Source organism: Nicotiana tomentosiformis, chromosome 10 (genome assembly GCF_000390325.3).
Source record: "Nicotiana tomentosiformis chromosome 10, ASM39032v3, whole genome shotgun sequence".
NCBI lineage: Eukaryota > Viridiplantae > Streptophyta > Magnoliopsida > Solanales > Solanaceae > Nicotiana > Nicotiana tomentosiformis.
The window spans coordinates 59,247,272-59,272,759 of NC_090821.1; the positions used below are offsets into that span (position 1 = coordinate 59,247,272).

General features: G+C 38.7%; 1 long non-coding RNA gene across 1 annotated transcript; it reads right to left on the reverse strand.

Moving 5' to 3' along the window:
* Positions 1-24,525: 24,525 nt before the first annotated feature.
* LOC138900485 (uncharacterized) lies at positions 24,526-25,488 on the reverse strand. Its single transcript, XR_011411534.1, has 2 exons — positions 25,305-25,488; positions 24,526-25,229 (listed from the first exon to the last, which is right to left on the reverse strand). It is a non-coding gene; the product is annotated as an uncharacterized lncRNA (long non-coding RNA).

The window sequence follows — 25,488 nt, forward strand, 5'->3', positions numbered from 1 at the left end:
GGAGATTTAGAGGTAGCTGCCGTGTTTCGCAGACCTTATCTCTCCTTCCCTATCTCCTTATTACTGTATTTTGGTCTTAGACTATTGTAGGCCGTACTTTTCCAGGTTTGTATTCATATTAGATGCTTATGTACTCAATGACACCAGGTTTTGGGGAGTGTTCGTATTAGTATTTGTGGGATTTCGTATTGTATTTAATTATTATGTTTTCAAACTTGAAAGAAATTATAGTTTATTGATATTATCGTCTTTCTTAGTATCGAGATAGGCGCCATCACGACAGGTTGGGATTTTGGGTCGTGACAAGTTGGTATTAGAGCGTAGGTTACATAGGTCTCACGAGTCTTGAGCAGGTTTAGTAGAGTCTTGAGGATCGGTACAGAGAAATCTATACTTATCTTCGAGAGGCTGCAGAACCCTTAGGAAAATTTTACTTTCTTGTATTCTGTCGTGCGTATTTGTTTATTCTAGAAACTAAAATTCTGTTATTCTATTCTCTCATAGATGATGAAGACACATACTACCGGATCGGACGGTTAGACACCAGCGCTACCAGTTTGGGCTGCGAGAGGCCGGGGTCGGGGTCGAGATAGAGGTCGAGGTGTAGCTCGTACCACATTTGGACCAGCACCTGTAGTATCACCAGTTGCTCCATCTCTGGCACCAGCTGTGCCCATTGAGATTCCAGGCCTTTAGGAGACTTTGGCCTAGATATTGGAAGCTTGCACTGGTCTTGCTCAGGTGGTTTCGGCTTAGGCCGCACCTTCCACTTCTCCGGACGGGGGAGGTACTCATACCCCTATTGCCCTTACTCTAGACCAGGTAGTATAAGGACTTCAGGTACCGGGGGCACTACCAGCCCAGCCGGCTGCAGCTGCTCTGGCCCTGGTAGTTCCTGTTATGACCGATGATGAGCAGAGGAGACTTGAGATATTTGAGAGGCTTTGACCCCCACCATTTAGCGGTACTGAGTCAGAGGATGCTCAGGGTTTTCTGGATATGTGTCAACGGATGCTTCAGACAACGGGTATTCTGGAGACCAGTGGGATCTCATTCACTACTTTTCAGTCCCTGTTTGGCAGCAGTTCTTTGTGGTCTTTTTGGAGATGTTCATGCCTCAGTCCCTCAGAGAGGAGCTGCGCAGGCAGTTTGAGCAGCTTCGCCAGGGTGATATGTCCGTGACATAGTACGAGATAAGATTTTCTGATTTGGCTCGTCACGTAGTCTGAATGGTTCCCATAGTTAGGGAGAGGATTAGGAGGTTCATTGATGGCCTCACATATCAGCTTCTATTACTTATGACTAGAGAGAGAGAGTATCTGGTGTTACTTTTGATGAGGCAGTAGACATTGCTCGGCAGATAGAGATTGTTCGTAGCCAGGAACGTGGAGAAAGAGAGGCTAAGAGGCCTCGTGGTCCAGGTGATTACAGTGGTGTTCCTTTAGGGGGTCAATTTTACCGCGGTATGGGTCGTTCTTCCAGACACTCTCAGATGGGACATCGTACTCATCATGGTGCATCAGTTAGACACGGTTCTTACAGTGCTCACTCAAGGCAGTCTTCATTCAGTGCACTACCAGCACAGAGTTCTCATCATTCTTCGTCTGCTCAAGCTTTTACAGGTAATTCCTTGGGTTATCAAGAGCAGCAGTTCCGTCAGAGAAGGGGTTGTTTCGAGTGCGGAGAATTTGGTCATTTCAAGAGAGAGTGTCCTAGGCTGTTGAGTGGGGCTCCACAGCAGAGTTCTCCACCGACGGCACCAGCACGAACAGTTACACCACCTGCCCAGCCATCTCGGGGTGGGGGTCAGGCAACTAGGGGTCGTCCAAGAGGGGGAGGCCGACTAGGAGGCGGGCATGCTCGATTCTATGCTTTTCCTGTCAGGCCAGATGCTGTTGCCTCAGATGCAGTGATCACAGGTATTGTTTCAGTGTTCCACAGGGAGGCTTCTATATTATTTGACTCTGGTTCCACTTATTCATATGTATCATTGTATTTTTCTCATTATATGGATATGCCCTGTGAGTCCTTAGTTTCACATGTTTGTGTATCTACACCGGTAGGCGATATTATTACTGTGGACCGTGTGTATCGGTCGTGTGTGGTAACTATTGGGGAACTGGAGACTAAAGTTGATCTCTTATTACTCGGTATGGTTGATTTCGATGTAATCCTGGGTATGGATTGGTTGTCTCCATGTCATGCTATTCTGGACTGTCACGCAAAAATCGTGACATTGACGATGTCGGGGTTGCCAAAGGTTAAATGGAGAGGTTCTCTAGATCTTGTTCCTAGCAGGGTAATTTCTTATTTAAAAGCCCAACGTATGGTTGGAAAGGGATGCTTGTCATATTTGGCCTTTGTGAGAGATGTTGATGCAGATACTTCTATTATTGGTTCAGTACCGGTCGTGCGAGACTTTCCGAATGTATTTTCTGCAGACCTTCCGGGTATGCCACCCAATAGGGATATTGAATTTGAGGATAGGGATTTGGAAAGTTTGATTTGGGGATTTGAGTGACGATTTGGTGTCGGATTTTGGTAAATTTGGTATGGTTAGACTCGTGGTTAAATGGGCTTCCGTAATTTATGACTTTTATTGGATTTCAAGGCGTGGGTTCGGGGGCCGGCTTTTAAGTCGAGTTTTAACTTTTGATTAACAACTTAGTATTTTCTTGTGGAATTGCTTCCTTTAGCTCGTGTTGATTGTATTGAACTGTTTATGGCTAGATTCGGGGCATTTGATGGCCAATTCACAAGGCAAGGGCGTGCTGGAGTAGGGATTTGCGTGGATTGAGGTAAGTAACAGTTCTAAATTTAGTTATGAGGGTACGAAACCCCGTATTATGTGTCATGTGATTGGTTTTTGAGGTGACGCACATGCTAGGTGACGGGCGTGTGGGCGTGCACCGTAGGAAATTATGATTTGGTCAATTCCATATAACCGTATAGTTGAATAATCTGATGTTATCTGTATATTCTCCATGTGTTATAGAAATTAAACTGCAAATCATGTTTAGGCTATGTGTTGGTACTGTAGGGACCCACAGAGGTCGTGTTACATGTTGAATTATTTGCTAAAATGATGTTTTGTACTCAGTCGCAGTTTTGCTGCATATTATATCTCAGTCTCTATTGTTCTTTATTGACACATTATATTATCACCTGATTGTGAGGATATTTATGGGAGCGGGCCGCACGCCACAACATGTTTATTTTTATTTATACCATGATTGGCTTGTTATAGTGCTTGGGCTGAAGGAGCCCTTCCGTGGTCTGTACACCCCTAGTGAGCACAGGTATCTAGTGAGTGCGAGTGCTGAGAGTTTGAGAGAAATGAGAGATTGTAAGGAATGAGTCATTGTGAGGTTGGAGTGAATGGGAGGACTGAGTGTCTATTACTCTTAGTATGTGCACTTGATTTCATTATTGTTGTGCTTTAGCTGGCATATATCACAATCATGAAATTCCTGAAAATTTTTATATCTTGTTTCAATTGAACTTGGCATGAATTATTTGTCTTAGCTTTAACTGTCGAATTTGAAAGCATGTCTATTTTTCTGCTTGTATTTGTTTCTGAAATTGAACTGTATCCGTGAAGCTCGTCACTACTTTCAGTCTATTATTTAGTTTTGTTACTTACTGAGTTAGTTGTACTCACGCTACACCCTACACTTCGTATGTAGATCCAGGTGATTCTGGTCACAGTGGGTGTTGATTATCCGCGCAACCTGATCATTATAGTTTTCCATAAACAATATTTTTAGACTTGTGTTGTATAGATGCTCATGTACTCAGTGACACCCTGGTTTTGGGGACCTTCATATTTAGTTTTGACTTCCTATCCAGTTTATGAGAACTTTAATTATTCAAACCTATGTTATCTCCTTATTTTTTAAAGGTGTTGGAAATGTTTTGAGGTGTCGGCTTGCCTAGTACCATGTTAGGTGCCATCACGACAGGATAAGTTTTGAGTTGTGATAAAAGAAGGGTTTTGATCATCGATTCATAGTTTGGATGTTGTTTGGTGTGATTTGAGACCTCAGACAAGTATGCATCATGATTTGGGAATGGTTGGTATGATTGGAGAGGGTCCCGGGGGCCTCGAGTGTGTTTTAGATGGGCTACGGGTCATTTCGCCATGTTTGAGCTGTTGTTTTTGAGATTCGGTGCATCCTTCTTCACGATCGTGAATGAAGGGCCACGAGCGCGAAGACAAAAGTGTTGTTCCAAGCCTGGTGAATCGCGATCGCGGAAGGAAAGTCGCAATCGCGTAGAAGGAATTTTCTGCTGTTAGTAGTCTAAACTCGGGAGCTTATATCTTATAATCTATAAAGAATTTGGAAATGATCTAAAAATAAAAGTTATAGCCCTTTGAATCTAGTTTTCAAAACATCAAACCGTTTGTCATTTAGAATTTTGAACAAAAAGTTATGGCTATTATAATGAAGTATGCCTGTGAAGAAGAACCAAAATTTGTACATCGCGATGAAGGAAATAATGTTGGAACTTTTGTTAATCGCGATCGCATGGATAATGACCGTGATCGCGAAGAAGGAGTCTTGGCCGGTGTATTAAACATCTAATTTCGGGATTTTGAGCTCATTTCATCACTTTTAAGTTCTTGGAGCTCATGTGGGGCACTTTTGTGTGTTTCTTGAAGATCGGTTTCGCCATATATCATAAGGTAAATTATTCATACTTGTTTCGAGTTAAATACATGGGTTATATATGGATTTTAATATGGAAGTTTGATGGAAATTATGGAATTCTTGGAGAAAACCTATAAATGGTATTTTTAGATTTTGACGACGATATTGGACATGGAATTAGGAATAAACTATAATTTGAGTTTGTGGTATTATGGGTAATGTTTATCTTTGATATTTTTTGAAATCCAGGCATGTGGGCCCGGGGGTTGACTTGGTTTAGTTTTTTAGCAGAGTTGAAAATTATTATAAATTGATTAATTTTGAGTATGCAACTATATGTTTAATGGTTTGCATATTATTTGACTAGTTTCGGATCGATGGGCATTCGTTTTGGGTGTTAGAGAGGTGTTGGAGCTGGTTATGGAACTTCGGTGTGAGACAAGTCTCATGTCTAACCTTGTGAGGAGGAATTTACCTTGTAGGTGTTATACTTATTACATGCTACATGTTAGGGGAGCTACACACATATGAGGTGATGAGTGTCCGTGCGTATGCTAGAGTTCCTGATTATGTCCGGATAGACTTAGATTCATGCCATGATTTAATTGTTGTTTAATTACTTTAATTCACATTACGCCCTGAGACTAGACTCGCTATCTTAGATATTTGACGAGCTACTTGATTAGCCGTAAGAATTGTACTTCTCTTTCGGATTTCTCCCGCGTTGTGCGTATTCATTGGAAAGTTTCTCTTGAATTCTATAACTCACACATATTTGTGAATGGGGTCATAGACCCGTAAAAGCTTCACACTCTTATAGGATCGGGTCGTTCGCCTCGGAAGGATATTGTAACACACTCTTATGGGATTGGGTTGTTCGCCTCGGCGGGATATTTTAACACACCCTTATAGGATCGGGCCGTTCGCCTCGGTAGTATCACGTATCATATGCTTATGGGATCGGGTTGTTTACCTTGACAGTTCTATGAAACACTCTTATGGGATCGGGCCGCTCTCCTCGGCAGAATCGTGCGAAATACTTGATAAGGAGTCCGCGTACTTATGAGTTTCCTGACTTGAGATGTGCCCGTTGATTTGGTATTGACCATTACGTATTCCATTTGAGGAGGTATCCGATAATTGAGGACTTTTGTGTTCATTGTTCAGTTGTAGACCGTATTATTTGCTTATATCTGTACTCATTGTTTACTTACCATGTTTCATACTTGTCTACTTTGCTATATTTGATTTACTGGACCACTAGTAAGTTTCAATGTCGACCCCTCGTCACTACCTCTTCGGGGTTAGGCTAGATACTTACTGGGTATGCGTTAATTTACGTACTCCTGCTGCACTTCTGCACTAAATGTGCAGGATCTGACAGATTCATTTGGTGGTCATTTGGGTGCGTAGGCGCAACTGCTAAGGAAACTTTATGGTGAGCTACATTCCATGCTATGATTCGCGGCACACAGAGTTTCCATCATAATTATTTACTTTATCTTGTCTATCTTGTATTCTAGACAGATGTTGTCACGACCCAAATTCCAACTAGTCGTAATGGCATCCTTTTAACAGGTAAATATTTCATTATCAGATGGCATGAGGAAGGTACATCTCTATGCCTACATGTCAATGTGTATGATAGGTCATGAATGACATAATACCGTACAGCATGAGGAAAATGCATATCTATGCCTGCATGTTAGGTGTGCATGTCAAATGCAATACAACACACTGATAAAACCATATGTATACTCTCAGAGTATAAATTCACTCAGTACTCCCAGTAATTCAGTCCTCACAGTCACTCATTCCTCACAGTCACTCAGTCCTCACAGTCACTCAGTCCTCCCAATCACTCGGCACTCGTTCTCGGCACTTGCACTGGCACTCAGTACTGTACAGGGAATATCCAGCTCAAAGAATCAATAGCAACTGCGCTCACTGTGGGTGTGCAGACTCTAGAGGGGCAGATCTAGCCCAAGCGCTATAATAAGCCAATCATGACATGAATCAATAATACCTACTGCGGCGTGCAGCCCGATCCCATCATGAATCGATAATACATGTTGCAGCATACAACCCAATCCCATCAATATCCTCATAAACAGGCCCTCGGCCTCACTCGGTCATCAATCTCTCCAGTCTCTCGGGGTCACAATGTCATGAAAATCAGCCCAAAAATAATGTTGTGATGTATCAATAAATTATAACTTGAGATATGATATGCAAATGAATGCGTGTGACTGAGTATGTAATTGCAATATAAGCAAATAACTCAACAACAGTAATGACCATAGGGGGTCCCAAGAGGATACACATATTACCTAGACATGGTTTCAAACATGGGTCACAACTCAATTACTCTAGCATATAGAGATTTCATAGATACAAACAAGATTAGGTAACTACGTAGTACCACAGAAATAACCGAGTCACAATTCACACGGTGCACGGCCACACGTTCGTCACCTACTATGTGCGTCACCTCAAAACCAAACATATATCACGTATATCCAGGGGTTCATACCCTCAGCACCAAGTTTAGAAGTGTTACTTACCTCGAACAAGCTATATCTAATATCAAGCAAGCCAAAAAATGCTCCCAATATGCCATCCCGAGCGTACCGACCTCCAAATAGCTTGAAACTAGCCAAAAGCAACTCAAGAACATCAAATAATGCTAAAGGAAACAAACCCAATCTATAAAGGTCGAATCTTTAATCAAAAGCCCAAAGTCAACCAACAAATCAAACCGGTCCCGCACCTCGAAACCCGATAAAATTCACAAATATAACCAAAACCATATAGAGAACAGTTACCCCAATCCATATGGTGAAAATCTCCTCACAAATTGCTTCAATTCGAGCTCCATAGCTCTAAATATGTAAAAATAGCCGAAACCTCTGAAATAGAGTACTTTATAATCACTGGGCGAATTAATGAATCATGATCGCGAAGAAAAAAAATGCACTGCCCCGAATTATAGACATGTAATTTTTGACCCTCCCCGAAATTTTACACCTTTTAATGCTTAGTGTTGGATTTAGGTGTAGTAATGCTATTTTGATTATTTTTTGACCTTTTTTCTTTATTTTATCTTAAAATTGAAAATTACAAAAATATTTTCTTCTATTTGAGTTACTTTGTATTTTATCTATATATTTTTATCTATTTTTACTTTTGATAAAATTGAAATAAAGAACACAAAAGAAAAAGGTCACATTAGCCTTCTTGTCTTTTTCTACAACAAACTTGGGCCCACACGTATTTCTTGCAACTTCCTCTCCAAGCAAAAAGAATAGATAAAGACAAGAAAGTCAAAAAAATTGAGAGTGGAGATGGAGGGAACGAACAGAAAGACGAGGGGGAGGTAACAAATATAGGAACGGACATAACAACAAAACAGAGACGAGAAAAATCGCTAAGCGCCGCAGCCTCTCATCCTCACTAGAACTATCCACCTTCTTGCGTTCTCAAACCAAAATAGCCATGTGAAGCCACCAATTTCTTCCATCAAACAACACCATGTGCTACTGCTCTGCCGGTGCCGAATTATTTCCACCACATTACAGCTCCGTCAAACTCCGCCGGAAACCACAAAATATCCTCTGTTTTCTTTATATGCTTCCATTTTAATTTATTTTCTCTTGCAAAACAAAAGCTAAAAAATAAATTAGAGGTTCAAAGGCGAGGTTTATCGAGGTTTCATCAGCGGGGTCTCAGGTTCGGGGTGTCTATTTATCGGTCCAGTTTGAAGTTCAGAGTTTGATTTTGCTGTAATCAAAGGAAAACGGTTTATTATTAATCAAATTTTAAAAAGCATTTTGGCTTCCACTTGAGGTCCACTCTCTTCTCTGTTCTATACTTAACTGAATTGTCTTATGTGTGTGTTATCTATATGTTTGTTTGCCTAACATGCTTTAATTATTATTATGTGAATGACTTGCGATTTTATTTAGAGATCTATTTGAGTTGATTAATTTTGATTGAATATATAATTGTACATGTTGAATACCTATTTTACTAATCTATGTTGACCCGTGAAAGAGAAATATAAATTGATTTAGCAAGTGAATGAGTTTAGAAAAAAGGCTTTAACAAATGGGTTGCTGGACAAGAATTTTAAGGAGGGGTTGGATTAATTCTGTTTGCTTGATAGTTATTGTTTGGATTGATAACAAGTTGAATGTGACAAAGCTCGATGACATAGGCCGTGAAAGGGGTAATCTCTTAAAATCAGATGTGTGTCTTGCTTCTAAATTGAACGTTGTACTTAATGCACTTTGTATTTGGTTCTACTTTATTAATTTAATCGTTAGGAGCATGTTTAGGCCGACCACACTTGGGTAGGCAAACCTTAGATTTTTATTTTATTTTTTATTCGAGGTAAGAGGTCGTTCCCTTTACTTTATATTCAAGGGAATGCCCGTGAATTTTGTATGTATTGTATTTGGGGTATGCCCCGTAGTGAATGTAATTGGAGGCCATGATGGACATCGTGAAGCGAGCATAGTATAGACTTTTAGTATTTTCACTCTTTTTATTTTATTTTCTTTTTTTTAGGTGGGGACAAGCTCGAGCCTCTTATGTGTTTATTTTTCTTTCGTGTGTTTTTGCCTCAATTAGAATATTCTTAAAAGTCAATTTGATCAAGTATGCAATCGTACTAGTTACGCGACTCGGGGAATGCCTAACACCTTCTCCCCGAGTCAAACAAACTCCCTTATCTAGAATCTCTGGTGCAAACTGGTTTAGGGTCAAATATATTTTTAAGAAAAAATTACTTTTAAATAGTGACCTGGCACACCGAGATTATATGCCAAGTGGCGACTCTGAGAAATGTCCTTTTAAACCAGTGTTTTGTCACTTTCTAATTGAAAACCCTTTCGAGCTTTACAAATCACTTTTTATCTTTAAAGAGGGTTAATAAGGTAAAAAAGGGGTGTAACCGCTTTGGCGACTCCGCTGGGGACCTGCAGGTTCGAGCTTATACTGTGATCTTGTTCGCTTTTTTGAATACTCAATTGAGGCATTTTTGTGTTTTTGTTTCTTTTGTGTTTTTACACTTTATTGCTTAGTTGCTAATTGTTTATGTGTTTACCATTTCCCTTATCTGCAACAAGTCTCGTAGTACGCGTTGCATAAACGAACTCTTTGTTGAGTCACCCTTATTTTAGGAGGGAGAGCCGTCAGACGTATGGAGTGGGTGGAAAGCTTGAGCAGCCACCATCGACCATACGCTCCCCCGATTTGCCCTGTTAGTGAACCCCAACGTAGGTCAGCCTTTAGGTCATTCTTATTTGCATCATCTCATTCAGACCTAGCAGGGCCCGGTCCCAGGCACCGTGTCCCTTTGTAGGAAGCCTATCCAAATTATGTCTAATGGGTTCGCCAGCCCAAAAGGACATTCAATCATCTTATCTGCTAAATGTTGCATCATTGAGGGTAAAACTATTATTTGGTAGACTCATGTTTGGGAAAGAAGGGTGGGAAATGAAGTAAGAGAGAATGTTGATAGTTCCTTTAATCACTTTTGGTTTTCTTGCCCAATTTTCTAAAAGATAAAACCCAAAAATATTTTACACTTTCTTATCATTTTTCAAAAAGACAAAAAAAAACTATTTAGAAAAAAAATAGTTTTCTCTAAATTAGTTTATTTTTTCCAAAGTCCTCTCCCATTTCCAATCCGGCCGAACTACGCAGGTCTGATTCTCACTGGATGTGAGATACGTAGGCAACTTTTATCGGGTCAGGCCCCAATTTTAAAAAATCCAAAAATATTTTTCTTTAATTCTTTCTTTAGAAGTCTTTCATTCGGAAATTTCAAAACAAATTGAAAGTTTTCTTTCGGAAATTAAAATAAAAACTAAAAATTAAAATAAAATCCTTTCTTCTTGGAAGTCTTTCTTGTGAAAATTTTGAAAACAATAAAAAATCAAAAATATTTTCTTTCATTTTTAGAAGTCTTTCTTCGCAAATTTGCAAAAAAAAAAAAAAAGAAGGCAAAATCTAAAGATATTTTCTTATTTTAGATGTTCTAATAGTCTGATTTTGCATAAGAAGAAAAGAAAAAGAAAAAAGAAAAAGAAAAAGGAAGTTGGTTTATTTAGTCTATTCCTGATCTTCCAGAACTACGCTTGATCTGATTCTCACCGAATGTGAGATACGTAGGCAACCTTCATCGGATTCGATCTCCTTTAAAAAAATAAAGTAAAAAAAAAAGAGAAAAAAAATATTTTCCAAAATAAAGATTGACTCGTGACAAGTTTGGAGTTGAACAAACACCATTCCGATTCTATTCAACCATAAGCAATGTTGGCCAGAAATGACAACTCAAGTGCTTTCAAGACCATTCCCATCTTCTTTCAATCCATCCTCATATCAAAAGATAACATAGACCATGCCCCAGTTGATACCAACGGTCACTTTCCTTCATGCCCTGACCCTTTTGAACACTTCAAGGTCTTGATTAACTAAAAGGATCCACCGAGCTGATTCAAAATAGAGGATACCAATGCCCCTGGGGATCAATTGCCAACAATCGCCTATGATCTTGTCCAAGGGATTCAAGAATAGTTCATATCTCAATCTTTTGTCGTGCTAAAGGGACCTATTTGTGGTTTTAATTTGGCCATTGTTTCAAATAGACCGGTTCAATCAGGGGTTTTGGATCGTGTTTTGTTTGTCTTGTTCAACCCAGTCATTTTTTATTTCTCTCTCTTAAATGCAATCTTTTACCCTTCCCCATTGTTCTTGCATTCTCATTCCCATTCAATACAGTCCATCATTCTCTAGCCTACTAAATGTGACATGCATCATGACTAGTGTCAAGGTTTGGACATTAGCAAAAGCTTTCTGGCAATAAGTCATAAGATAATAAAGTTTCAAGGAAAAAGATTACAATGAACTTCACATTCAGAAAGAGGCAGGTTTTTGAGCAAATGATAAGCATCTCAAAGACTCAGTGGAAGAGAGAAAATTTGTAGTGGAATCTGAAGTAGTTTTAGTTCTATCCTTCGGATGTACGATAATCCTTCAGGATATTCCAGGTGAAATCAATGTGAAACATGTCTTGAGTTGGCATTTTTAGAGTTGAAATGACGAAAGACTATCTTTCTGCTATCCAAACACTAATACCATTTGTCAGCCCTTTGAGCCTTAATATATTTGTCTTTCATTGGAAACCCTCTTTTGGAATCAAGTGTTTGTCAAGGTTTAAAATGGTCCCGGTTTGAATTTAATAATCAAGAAACAAAGAGAGAAAAAATAGCAAAAAGGAGAAAAGAAAAGAGAGAGATCCTCATACCATGTAGTATTTTGAACTACGTTTTACCTTATTCTTATTACCACAAGATACGTAGGCAACCTTACGGTTCGATCGCACCAAATAAAATATTTCATAATCCCATGAAGTCAAGAGTGGGCCAGGTTTTTAGAAATTCCAACTCAAAAAGAAAATAAAAAGAAAAAAAAACTCAAATTCTCTTATTTCAGAAACTGGGGCAAAGTTTTAAAAATGGATTCCAAAAGTTGTAAATAAAGTAATCCTATCATTACAATTTTGTGCCTCCATGCGGTCTTTTTTTTTCTCACCATGTCCAAAAGCCTTCACTACGGTCCAAATAAAAGTCCTTATCAGATCGGTTCCTGAAAATGCCAAGTCAAGCATGTTGTGAGCTTATCAAGAATTTTGTGAAAATCAATAACGATTGAAGGGGTAGTCAATTAGCCAAGCTAAAAATTAGAAGCGGCAATAAATGAGAGCAAGGAGGAAAATGAGAGAGATTTGTTGGTGAAAACCTTTCGAGGCACTACAAGTCGAAATGGTGAGATATATGTGCAACAAAATGTCTACGATGAAAACATGCAACGCCTGCGGCACATTTGGAGGAGCAAAGTAGACCAACTCTTCAAGCAAGGATTTGACGAGTCAATAAGTTTGAAAAGATGGACAAATCGAGTTATTGGTCTAAATGCATGTCATATTCGTTTCCTTATTCTTCATTTTAGATAAGCTTTCCTTCTCAGTAGAATCTCATCATACACCACTCTCTTTGATTTTTACTTGTGCATTTGTTCTTCTTCTTTTGCTCAAGACAAGCAAGAAAGAATTTTTAAATTTGCCACAAAGAGGTCCCAAATTATGAAGGCAGATGATCAGTTTTGACAATCAATGTGAAAGAGATGATCAATTCGGCAATCATAGTAAAAGGAAATAACTTGTTTGACAATTCAACTGAAAAGAATGAATTAATTTTGGAAATTTGAATGAAGTGATAGGAATGAACTTGGTCGAATCCCATGGGCAAATCACTTTGGATCTTCTTTGAAACCAATGCATATCAACCCTGGCAAGCCAAGTCAAATAACAATGCTTAAAAGTCAGCTTACAAGTTTGTCACGAGTCAACCAATTAATTTTAATTAAAAAAAGGAGAAAAAGAGAAAAACAAATCATGTGTTTGTTTTAATTGACGCATAGGCTGTTTGAGAATCTCATTACCCCTGGGTATTTTCTTAGTTGAGAAGATCATTACCTCCTAGGCATTTTTTCTAATTGAGAAGAACCATACCTCCTAGGTATTCTCCCTAGTTGAGAAGAATCTTTAGCTTTCTTTAAGTTCAAGGGTCCCTCCTGGAGAATAGGGTCAGTTTTCAGTTTTTCTTAAGTTATTAATCTTTAGCTTTCTTTAAGTTTAGGGGTCCCTCCCGGAGAATAGGGTCAATTTTTAGTTTTCTTAAGTTTTTAATCATTAGTTTTCCTTAGTTCAGGGGTCCCGCCTTGAGAATATGGTCAGTTTTTAGTTTCCTTAAGTTGTTAATCTTTAGCATTTTTTTAGTTCAGGGGTCCCGCCTGGAGAATATGGTCATTTTTTAGTTTCCTTAAGTTGTTAGTCTTTAGTTTTACTTGAGTTCAGGGGTCCCGCCTGTAGAATATGGTCAATTTTAATTTTATTAAGCTGCTAATCTTTAGTTTTCCTTAGTTCAGGGGTCCCGCCTCGAGAATAGGGTCATTTTTTAGTTTCCTTAAGTTATTAATCTTTAGAATTTCTTTAGTTCAGGGGTCCCGCCTAGAGAATAGGATAATGTTTTAGTTTTCTTAAGTTGTTAGTCTTTAGTTTTAATTGAGTTCAGGGATTTCGCCTGTAGAATAGAGTCAATTTTAGTTTTTTTAAGTTGGTAATCTTTAGCATTCCTTAAGTTCAGGGGTACCGCCTGGAGAATGGGGCAAGTTTTAGTTTTCTTAAGTTGTTAATCTATAACTCAGGGGTCCCTCCTAGAGAATAGAGTCAGTTTTAGTTTCCTTAAGCTATTAATCTTTAGTTTTCCCGAGTTCAGGAGTCCCGACTGGAGAGTAGCGTCAGTTTTTAGTTTTATTAAGTTGTTAATCTTTAGCTTTTCTTAAGTTCAGGAGTCCCGCCTGAATAGTAGGGTCTATTTTAGTTTGCTTAAGTTTTTAGTCTTTAGTTTACCTTGAGTTCAGGAGTCCTGCCTCGAGAATAAGGCAGTCTTTGGTTTCCTTAAGTTGTTAATCTTTAGTTTTTCTTGGGTTCAGGGGTCCCGCTTGGAGAATAGGGTCAGTTTTTATTTTAGTCAAGCTCAGTTTATGGTTTTCCTCAAGATCAATCTCAATATCACATCTAGGAGACGCACTTCCTGGTTCTGGTTCATCCTAGTTGCACCCCTAGGAGACTGTCACGACCCAACCTAACCCTGTAATGATGGCGCCTATCGTGGAACTAGGCAAACCGACTCATTCCCAAAACAAACCGATACTTTTATTTCAAGGATAAATTTCAAGGCCATTTATCATAAAAACCTTCGTAAAGGAGTTCAAATCAAAACAAAAGTGCGAAAAGAAAAGCCCGACATCGGGATGTCACTAGTCATGAGCATCTATTACAATCTGTCTAACAATATCAAGGCTAAATCAGCCTGAAAAATAGCTAAATACAACTAGAGGAAGATAAGAGGGAGAAGAGTAGGGGCTGCGATCGCCAAACAACTACCTTGCTATCTCCGGGAAAATCTGCAACCAGAATAATCAACAACTACTGCCGTGTCCAGCTATACCTGGATCTGCACACAAGGTGCAGGGAATAACGTGAGTACGCCAACTCAGTAAGTAACAACAATAAATAAAGACTGAGTAGTAGTGACGAGCAGTAAAGCATATAACGTTCATATCATGAAATCTCAGTAAAATACCTCATGCTTTTAAAATCAGGATTTGAATCAAAATATCTCGTTTAAACCCAGTTCCGGAAAATAAATCATTTAAGGATATATTTTCAACAGTTTTCAAACATAGGAAAAATGCAAAGGTGAGCAAAAATGATGAAATCGTAAACAACCCATCGGGCAAAGCATCACTCATATACAGTCCCTCGGGCAAACCTCACAATCACTCTTGCCACTCGGGCATACCTCACAATCACTCTAGCCACTTGGGCATACCTCACAACCACTCATGCCTCCCAGTCACTCAGCACTCGGCACTCGCACTCAGTAGGTACCTGCGCTCACTAGGGGTGTGTACAGACTCAGGAGGGGCTCCTTCAGCCCAAGCGCTATATTAAGCCAAATCATGGCATAAATCACTCAGGCCCTCGGCCTATATCAAACATGATACGGCGTGCAGCCCGATCCCATAAATATCCTCACAAATCATGCCCTCAGCCTCTCTCAGTCATAAACCTCTCAAGCCACTCGGGCATTTGGCCCAAAACAACATTTATATGTATCGAAATAGAGTCATAAAACTGAGTTATGTAGTAAACAAGTATAACCATTACTGAGTATAGATTTTCAATCGAAAACAGTGAGAGGATGGTAAGAAAAGGCCCCTAAGTTTCCAAACTGCATTGGCACAAGGCCCAAACATGGCATTCAGCCCAATTTACAGAAACTCTATCTAAAACATAAAAGTATCATATAGTTTCAACAAAATATGCAACTTTACAGTTGCTACGGGACGGACCAAGTAACAAATCCCCAATGGTGCACGCCCACATGCCCGTCACCTAGCATGTACATTACCTCAAAATAGTAGAATAATACGAAATCCGGGGTTTCATACCCTCAAGACTAGATTTACAATCGTTACTTACCTCAATCCGGTCAAATCTCTACCCCGCAATGCTCTTGCCTTTAGACTCGGCCTCCAAATGCTCCAAATCTATTCACAGTCAGTACAATACCATCAATATACGCTAATGGAATGAATTCCACAAAAATAACTACAAAATTAGACCAAAACCCGAAATTGACTCAAACCCGTCCCCCGGGCCCACGTCTCGAAATCCGATAAAATTTACAAAACTAGAAAGCCCATTCACTCACGAGTCTAACCATACCAAATTCATCAAAATCCGACATCGTTTGGTCTTTCAAATCCCTAAATTACTTCTCCAAATATTCCAAGCCTTAACCCCTTATTTTCACTAATTACATGATTAAACAATGGAAAATCACCATATGTACGAGTATTAGGGCTCAAGTAACTTACCTCAATGAAAACCCCCTTGATTCCCTCTTCAAATCTCTCCCAAAAGCTCCAAAACCGAATAGAAATGGTGAAGAATGCACCAAAATTCGCGAAGTGTGCAATATGTACCTTCTGCCCAGGCTTCTCGCACCTGAGGCCTTTTACTCGCACCCGCGCGACCGCACCTGCGGTCCCAACAACCGCACCTGCGCAAGTCACTTAAACGCCTAGGTTCTGCATCTGCGGCAAACCTGTCGCACCTGCGCGTGGTGCGCGCATCTGCGAAGCCAGCCTTCTTCCTTCCTTCCGCATCTGCACCCCAGGTCTCGCACCTGCGGGCTCGCAGATGCGGCCAATTATTCGCACCTGCATTCCTAGACTTGGCCTTCCACTTCCGCATCTGCGGCTTCCCCGAACACACCAGCGACCTCGCACATGCGACTCTTCCTTCCGCAGGTGCGGAAATAGCAGAAGCAGCAGCTTCAACTGCATTTTCCAACTTCGACAAATCCGCTAATCACCTGGAATCACCCCGACGCCCTCGGGACCTCAAGAAAAAATACCTACAAGTCATATATCAACATACAAACTTAGTCGAACCTTTGAATCACTCAAAACAACATCAAAACACCAAATAACCCTCGGATTCAAGCCTAAGAATTTCTAAATTTCCAAATTCGGCTACCGATACCGAAACCAACCAAACCACGTCTGAATGACCTCAAATTTTTCACACACGTCACAAATGACGCTACGAACCTACTCCAACTTCCGAAATTCCATTCTAACCCCGATATCAAATTTTTCATTGCCGACCGAAATCACCAAATTTCCAACTTTCGCCAATTCAAGCCTATTTCCACTCCGGACCTCCAAATCATATTCCGGACGCACTCCTAAGTCCAAAATTACCTAACGCAGCTAACAGAATCATCAGAATTCAAACCCGAGATTGTTTATATATAGGTCAACATCCAGTTGACTTTTCTAACTTAAGGTTCTAAATAAGAGACTAAGTGTCTCATTCCACTATGAAACCACTCCAGACTCGAACCAACAAACCCGGTATATCATAATATATCTTAAGAGAATAAAGGGAATAGAAATGGGGGAAACATGGCTATAACTCCCGAAACGACCGGCCGGGTCGTTACAGAGACGCACTTCCTAGTTTGAGTCATTCAAGTTTCACCTCTAGGAGATGCACTTTATAGTTTGGATCATTCTAGTTTTACCCCTTGGAGACGCACTTCCTAGTCTAAGTTTCTTAGTTTTACTCACAGGAGACGCACATCCTAGTCGAGTCTTTAGTTTTAGTCTCATCATTGCATCCTTCATCAATATCATAGCTGATTTACACTTTTGCTAACAACTCATAAATCTTCCTAGTGCAAACTGGGGAAGAAAATTTTGTTTGTTTTGTTTGTTTTGATTGCAGGCACCCACTTGGAGAACGAGGGTATTCATTTCAAAATTAATTTCAGTTTTAGTAGCAGGCGCTAACCTGGAGAATGAGGGAATTTATTTCAAGTTTCAAGTCAGTAGCTGACACTCACCTGGAGAACTAGGGTTAATATTTCAGGATTTGTTTCAAGTCCGTATCAGGCGCCCACCTAGAGAATGAGGAAATTTATTTCAAGTTTCAAGTCAGTAGCAGGTGCCCACCTGGAGAATGAGGGAATTTATTTCAAGTTTCAAGTCAGTAGCAGGCGCCCACCTGGAAAATGGGGGTATTTATTTTAGAGTTATTTCAAGTATCACGTCAGTAGCAGGCGCTCACCTGGAGAACGAAGGTATTCATTTCAGAGTTATTTCAAGTTTTAAGTCAGTAGCAGATGCCCACCTGGAGAATGAGGGTATTCATTTTAGAGTTATTTCAAGTTTCAAGTCAGTAGCAGGTGCTCACCTGGAGAACGAGGGAATTTATTTCCAAGTCAGTAGCAGGTGCCCACCTGGAGAACGAGGGAATTTATTTCAGAGTTAAATTAAAATTCAACTCAATAGCAGGAGCCCGCATGAAGAATATGGTCAATTCAAGTTAAAAGTAGCAGGAGCTCGCCTCAAGAATGTGAGTCAACAGTTCAAGATGCACAATAATACTATAGAAGATTCAAGATAGAAGAATAAATAGGATTTTGTAGCTTCCATTGTAATTTTTATTTTACTTTTATTTTGATGTAATGGCAGGGACCGCAGACTGAAACCTCGAACGGTACCTCACTTGACTCTCTCTCACCATCTCGTCATACTTCATCACTCCATTTACTTTTAAACTATACGTGACCTAATTCTCTTATAACCCGGGATATGTAGGCTGTCCAAAGTCATGACTCGGTCACATTCTCCTTTCTTTTAGTTCTATTCTCTTTTAAATAAGGGTCGGGTCAAAAAATTTGTCTCGTCGGTCTTTGTCTGAAAACACTTCGTGTTTTCAGTCAAAGAGGGAAAGTTGTAGATATGTAATTTTTGACCCTCCCCAAAATTTTACACCTTTTAATTTTTAGTGTTGGTTTTAGGTGTAGTAATGCTATTTTGATTATTTTAATTATTTTCCCCTGCAAAAAAAAAAAGCTAAAAAATAAATTAGAGGTTCGTAGGCGAGGTTCGTCAAGGTTGCATCAGTGGGGTCTCAGGTTCGGGGTGTCTATTTCTCGGTCCAGTTTGAAGTTCAGAGTTTGATTTTGCTGTTATCAAAGGAAATTATTTCTTTATTAATCAAATTTCAAAGAGCATTTTAGCTTTCACTTGAGGTCCACTCTCTTCTCTGTTCTTTACTTAATTGAAATTGTCTTATGTGGGTGATCTATATATTTGTTTGCCTAACATGCTTTAATCATTATTATGTGAATGACTTACGATTTTATTTAGAGATCTATTTGAGTTGATTAATTTTGATTGAATATATAATTGTACATGTTGAATCCCTGTTTTATAAATCTATGTTGACCCGTGAAAGAGAAAGATAAATTGATTTAGCAAGTGAATGAGTTTAGACAAAAGGCTTCAACAAATGGGTTGCTAGACAAGAATTTTAAGGAGGGGTTGGATTAATTCGGTTCGCTTGATAGTTCTTGTTTGGACTGATAACAAGTTGAATGTGACAAAGCTCGATAACATAGGCCGTGAGGGGGTAATCTCTTAAAATCAGACGTGTGTCTTGCTTCTAAATTGAACGTTGGACTTAATGAACTTTGTATTTGGTTTTGCTTTATTAATTTAATCATTTGGAGTATGTTTAAGCCGACCACACTTGGGTATGCAAACCTTAGATTTTTATTTTATTTTTTATTCGAGGTGAGAGGTCGTTCCCTTAGTTTATATTCAGGGGAATGCCCCGTGAATTTTGTATATATTTTATTTAGGGTATGCCACGTAGTGAATGTAATTGGAGGCCATGACGGTCATCGTGAAGCAAGCATAGTATAGAATTTTAGTATTTTTACTCTTTTTATTTATTTATTTTTTTAGGTGGGGACAACCTCGAGCCTCTTGTGTGTTTAGTTTTCTTTCGTATGTTTTTGCCTCAATTAGAATATTCTTAAAAGCTAATTTGATCAAGTATGCAACCGTACTAGTTACGGGACTCGAAGAATGCCAAATACCTTCTACCCGAGTCAAATAAACCACCATATCTAGAATCTCTGGTGCAAACTGGTTTAGAGTCAAATATGTTTTTAAGGAAAAATTACTTTTAAATGGTGACTTGGCACTCTGAGAAAATCTCCTTTAAACCAGTGTTTTGTCACTTTCTAATTGAAAACCCTTTCGAGATTTACAAATTATTTTTTATCTTTTAAAGAGGGTTAGTGAGGTAAAAAAGGGGTGTGACAAGAATTACCCTACGCGATCGCGGAACCACCTTCGCTAACGCGAAGAACAACCAACACTGCCTCCCAACAATACGCTATGCGATCGTGTAAAATTCCATGCGAATGCGAAGCACACAGGCTCCCACACTTCGCGAACGGGTCACCTCTTATGCGAACGCGTTGAAGAAATTTTAGTTCCCAGCTGCCCAGTCTCAACACTATGTGAACGCAACCTCTATTGTGCGAATGCATGCAGTATCCACATCTAGCTATGCGATCGCATCCATCAAATCGCTATTGCGATTAAGAAACTGCCCAGCTCAAATCTTTCCTCAACGCGATGGCATCTCCTAATCCGCGATCGCGAAGAACACTTTGGTGCACAAGACTTCAGCAGAAACCAGCAATGCAATATGATGAAGAAGTGGTCCGAAATCGATCTAAAACACGCTCGAGCCCCTAGGGATCACGTGCGAACATTCCAACAAGTCCCATAACATAACACGAACCTACTCAAGACCTTAAATCACGCATAACAATATCAAAACCACGAATCGCTACTCAAATCGAACTTAATGAATTTTGAATCTTTTAACTTTCAAAACTCGTGCCGAAACATATCAAATCAACCCGCAATGAGTTTAAATTTTGCACACAAGTCCCAAATGACATAACAAAGCTATTTCAATTCCTAGAACCATAATCCGAATTCGATATCCTCAAAGTCAAATCTCAGTCAATCTTATGAACTTTTCAAACCTTCAAATTTTTAACTTTCGCCAATTAGAACCAAAACCTTTTAGAAATATCCAAATGTAAATTCGGGCATACGTCCGAGTCCAAAATCACCATCCGGACCTAACAGAAGTATCAAAACTCCAATCCGAGGTCAAATACTAAAATGTCAAACTTGGTCAACCCTTCCAATTCTAAAACTTCAACCATGAAATTCATTCTTCCAAATCAATTCTTAATAATTTGAAAATCAAAACCGACGATTCACATAAGTCATAATACATCGTACAATGCTGCTCAAGACTTCAAATAGCGAATGGAATACATATGCTCAAAACGACTGGCTGGCTCGTTATAGATATTGTATTGTTATTGTACTTCCTAGTAGATGCCCATGCACTTGTGATACCAGGTTTTGGGGTATTCTAGAATTTATTTATGGTTTGGTTTACATTGACACACTATTACTTTATATTGTAATTAAATTGTACGTATCTATAATTTTTTTTGATGCATTGATCTCTCTATCTAATAAGATTCATGATTTCAAAAATAATAAAATGACTAATTAAGTTGGTAGTTCACCGTTGGCTTGCCTAACGACGACGTTGGGCGCCATCATAACCTATATTGAGAATTAGGTCGTGATAGTGGTAGCAACCCATTTATATCTATATTATATTAAAAGTAGGGTAGTATGTATTGTTCTTAATGAAATGAAGTCACTTGGTAATTTTCGAACAACATTAATAATTAGGAATTATAAATGAAAATATAATTAATGGAAGTAGAAGTTGAATGAGAATTGTTTTGTTAATTATGATAGGAAATATGTTTTTTTTCCGTTGACTGATCAGCAGTGATATGAATATGCATCTGAAAGTATGTGAATAGAAATCAATTGATGATCTTGCCAAATATATTATATAAATTGTCGGAAGAAGGGTTAGGTTATATTCGTGACTGAGATTACATGTTAAAGTTGTTTAAATATGCAGTATGGATATTTTAAGTTTCAATAATGCTACGCCACAAGACTGCTCAAGTTGTTTTGTTGCATAGCTCAACGGTTTTTTAATATGGAATTATAAGCAAATTTAGAATTTTAAGAATAATAAATTATGTCTAGTATTCTGATTTATTAAATACTCCTTTTATTTGGAAAATAAATAACATAGAGTAGTATAATTTAGTTAATCTTTTGTGTATAATTCAGTTATGGTAGGTTTCTTTTTTGACAAAGAATCAATTCAAATATACGTTTTGTATCTTACATATTAAGCAGTTGCGGACAAGCTTGATGCTTTTCTTGATAAGAGGTATGACTGTATGAGTATATATATACACATGATAATCTTGCTGACCAAGGAAGACATAAAGGTATAAAAGATAAGTACATCAAGTAGAACCAATTACTTATCCTAAATATGGAAAGATATACTCCCTCCGTTCTAGTTTATGTGAAACTATTTTTTTTTTGGTCCGTTCAAAAAGGGATGATCCCTTTTTAAATTTGAAAATAATTTAGCTTAAACTTTCAATTCTATCCTTAATGAGAAATCATTTATAACCACACAAATACTCTAGATCCTTTTTTGACTTGTTTAGGACCACAAATTTCAAAAGTTTTTATTTTTTCTTAAACTCCGTGTACAGTTAAATAAGTTCACATGAATTGAAACGGAGGAAGTATACAAATAATTTTAAGTAATATTCGACAAAGAGAAATCAAGACATCATATTCTTCTAAGATGCCCCCTCAAGATTGCGGTTATTGGAGAGAGAAGGAACGCCAATATTGGATCGCAATCGTTCAAAATTTGGACGAGCCAATGTTTTTGTAAGTGCATCTGCAAGTTGATCCTTAGTAGAGACATGCACAACACCAAGAAATCCTTGACGAACAAGAGATCGAACAAAATGATAATCAACTTTCAAATGCTTCATCTTGGAGTGGAAAACTGGGTTAGCCGCCAGATAGGTACAACCCAAGTTATCACAATAAATAACTGGTGGTCGCATAGAATTGAGTGAAAGTTCTGTAAACAAGCTTCGAAGCCAACACAATTGTGGCAACAGAGCGGTATTCAGCCTCAGTTCAAGAACGTGCCAAAGAGTGTTGCTTCTTTGCACTCCACGATATAGGATTCTTTCCAAGAAAAATAACATAACCACTAGTAGATGTCTTTATTTCCTGCCCAATCCGCATCAGAAAAAGCATGGAGATCAAGAGAAGAAATTTTGTGCAGAAATAACCCACGATCAATTGTGCCAATAAGGTAGCGAATAACACGCTTCAAAGCAGTCCAATGTTTAGTTTTTGGATGATGCGAAAATTGATAGAGACGATGTATCGCAAAGGCAATATCAGGATGTGTAAGTGAGAGATATTGAAGGGGACTCTAATGACACAATCGATCATTTCGACTTTTAGAACCCCGTTCCCTAAAATAAAATATTTTGTATGTGCTTTTAATGATTTAAGACTTGCGGGGATGGTTGGTTCGGGATTTGGAAGTGTTTGAGTTGAAATCGGAACACTTGGTTCCTTAAGTTGGCTTTAAAAGGCCAAGTTTGACTTCGGTCAACATTTTGAGAAAACGACCTCGGAATAGAATTTTGCCGATTCCAACAGCTCCGTATGGTGATTTTGGACTTAGGAGCGTGTTTGAAATTTTATTTGGAAGTCCGTAGTTAAATTAGACTTGAAATGGCTAAAATAAGAATTTAAGTTTGGAAGTTTGACCGGAGAGTCCGTTATGTTATTTATGACTTGTGTGAAAAATTTGAGGTCAATCGAACTTGATTTGATAGGTTTCGACATCGAATGTAGAAGTTGGAAATTTTAAGTTTCATTAAGCTTGAATTGGAGCATAATTCATGGTTTTAACGTTGTTTTATGTGATTTGAGGTTTCAATTAAGTTTGTATGATATTTTAGGACTTGTTGGTATATTTGGTTGAGGTCCCGAGGGCCTCAGGTGAGTTTCAGATAGTTAATGGATCAAAAATTGGACTCAAAAAGCTGCTGCAATTTTCCCTTCTGCTGGATATTCTAGGCTGTAATCGAGCCCAAGATCGAACCCAAGATCGAGGACAGATATCAAGCCCAGGGTCGAAGCCAGGGACGAGGCTCAGGACAGAAGGCATGATCAAAGGCCCAGCTCGAGGGACATGATCGGAGGCAAGGTTCGAGGGCCAGGGTCGAGACCCAAGATCGAGGGTCACACACTACTAGAAACATATGATTTTCCCACGTCGAAATCAGTGGGAAACTGGTGGGAAAATCGAGTTTTCACACCGCACTCCAACTGAAACGGATCACCAGAAAAACGCTTGGTCGGAAATATCTTCCCAAAGAAGTGGTGGGAAATTTCCCACGATTTTTCCAGAGAAGATTTAATAGAAAAAATAATGAAATTTTCCACCAACAATCAGTGGGAAATATTATTAGTAATTTTTATTAATTTTAATACATTAGCCAGGGACGTGATGAAAAAAATGCATAGGGATCTGGAAATAAAGTATGAACTTTCCCACTGATAACTGTGGGAAATATGCAAGTTCTGAAAAATAAAGTATGAACTTTTCCACCGATATCCGTGTGAAATATGTAAATTTTAAAAATAAAAGTATGAACTTTCCCACCGATATCAGTGGGATAAATGCAAATTCTGAAAAAAGTATGAACTTTCCCACCGATATCAATGGGAAATATGCAAGTTCTGCAACTAAAATGACGAACCTTCCCATGGATTCAGTGGAAATTCCGTGGGAAATATGAAAATTATTTTTGTGCACAATGCTGCTTTTTATACTGTACCACCTGCACAACAAAAAATACAACCACCAACAACCTAAATACAATTAAACATTCACACACAAAAATCAGCATCTTCCGATCCATTTCATTAATTAACAACCAACCAAAACTGAAAATACTATAAACCAATAATGCAACTAAACATTCAAATAAGAAATTCAGTGTTCAATCTTATCCAATTGATATATAATATCCAACATCATAGTCCCACCCAAAATCAGATTAATAAAAGAAACTATTCCTTAGTCTTGTTAGAGCGCGATAGAGAACGTGGTAGAGGAAATGTACCAGATGCTAAGAGGGTGTTTAGCTGGGCCTTGAGGCTTTCAACGTCACCAGTAACACGTGTAAATGCAGCATCCTTTCGCCTCATTTCTTCCTCCCTTCGCCTATCTTCTTCCTCCCTTCGCTTTGCTTCCTCCTCCCGCGCAGATCTTTCATGTGCATACAACTCAGTGATCTTTGCTATTCTTCTATTCAATAGATCAAATTCATCCTGATTAATCGAGGATCTTGAGGAAGAAGAGCCACCAGATCCAAAAGACTGACGACTAGAACTAAGCTCTGATCCAAGGCCGTAAACTCTTCCCTTATATACGCCACCAGCCGCCTTAATCCACAAGTCTATATAATTCTCCTGGGATGGTTGGATTGGCTTTCCTTGATCATCAGTTGGTTAGCTTTGAATGAACTCCTCCAAGGATTGTTTGAAAGTATTCTGCAAAAATATTACAACTATTATATGAACAAATTTAATTAATGAAACATATTAAAAAGTAACTTGAAATCTTACATAGGTTGTCTCGGCTCGTGGCTCGATCCAAGTTGTCTTTGTTCCATCCTTGTAGCTTCTTCATATGTGTATACTCAAATACCTCATCTTGAGTAGCTGGTCTTTTTAAAGAATTTTTCTGTAAAATAACACATGAAAAAAAGCAAAATTAAAGTGCTATGTCCATGAAACTTCAAAAAGACCA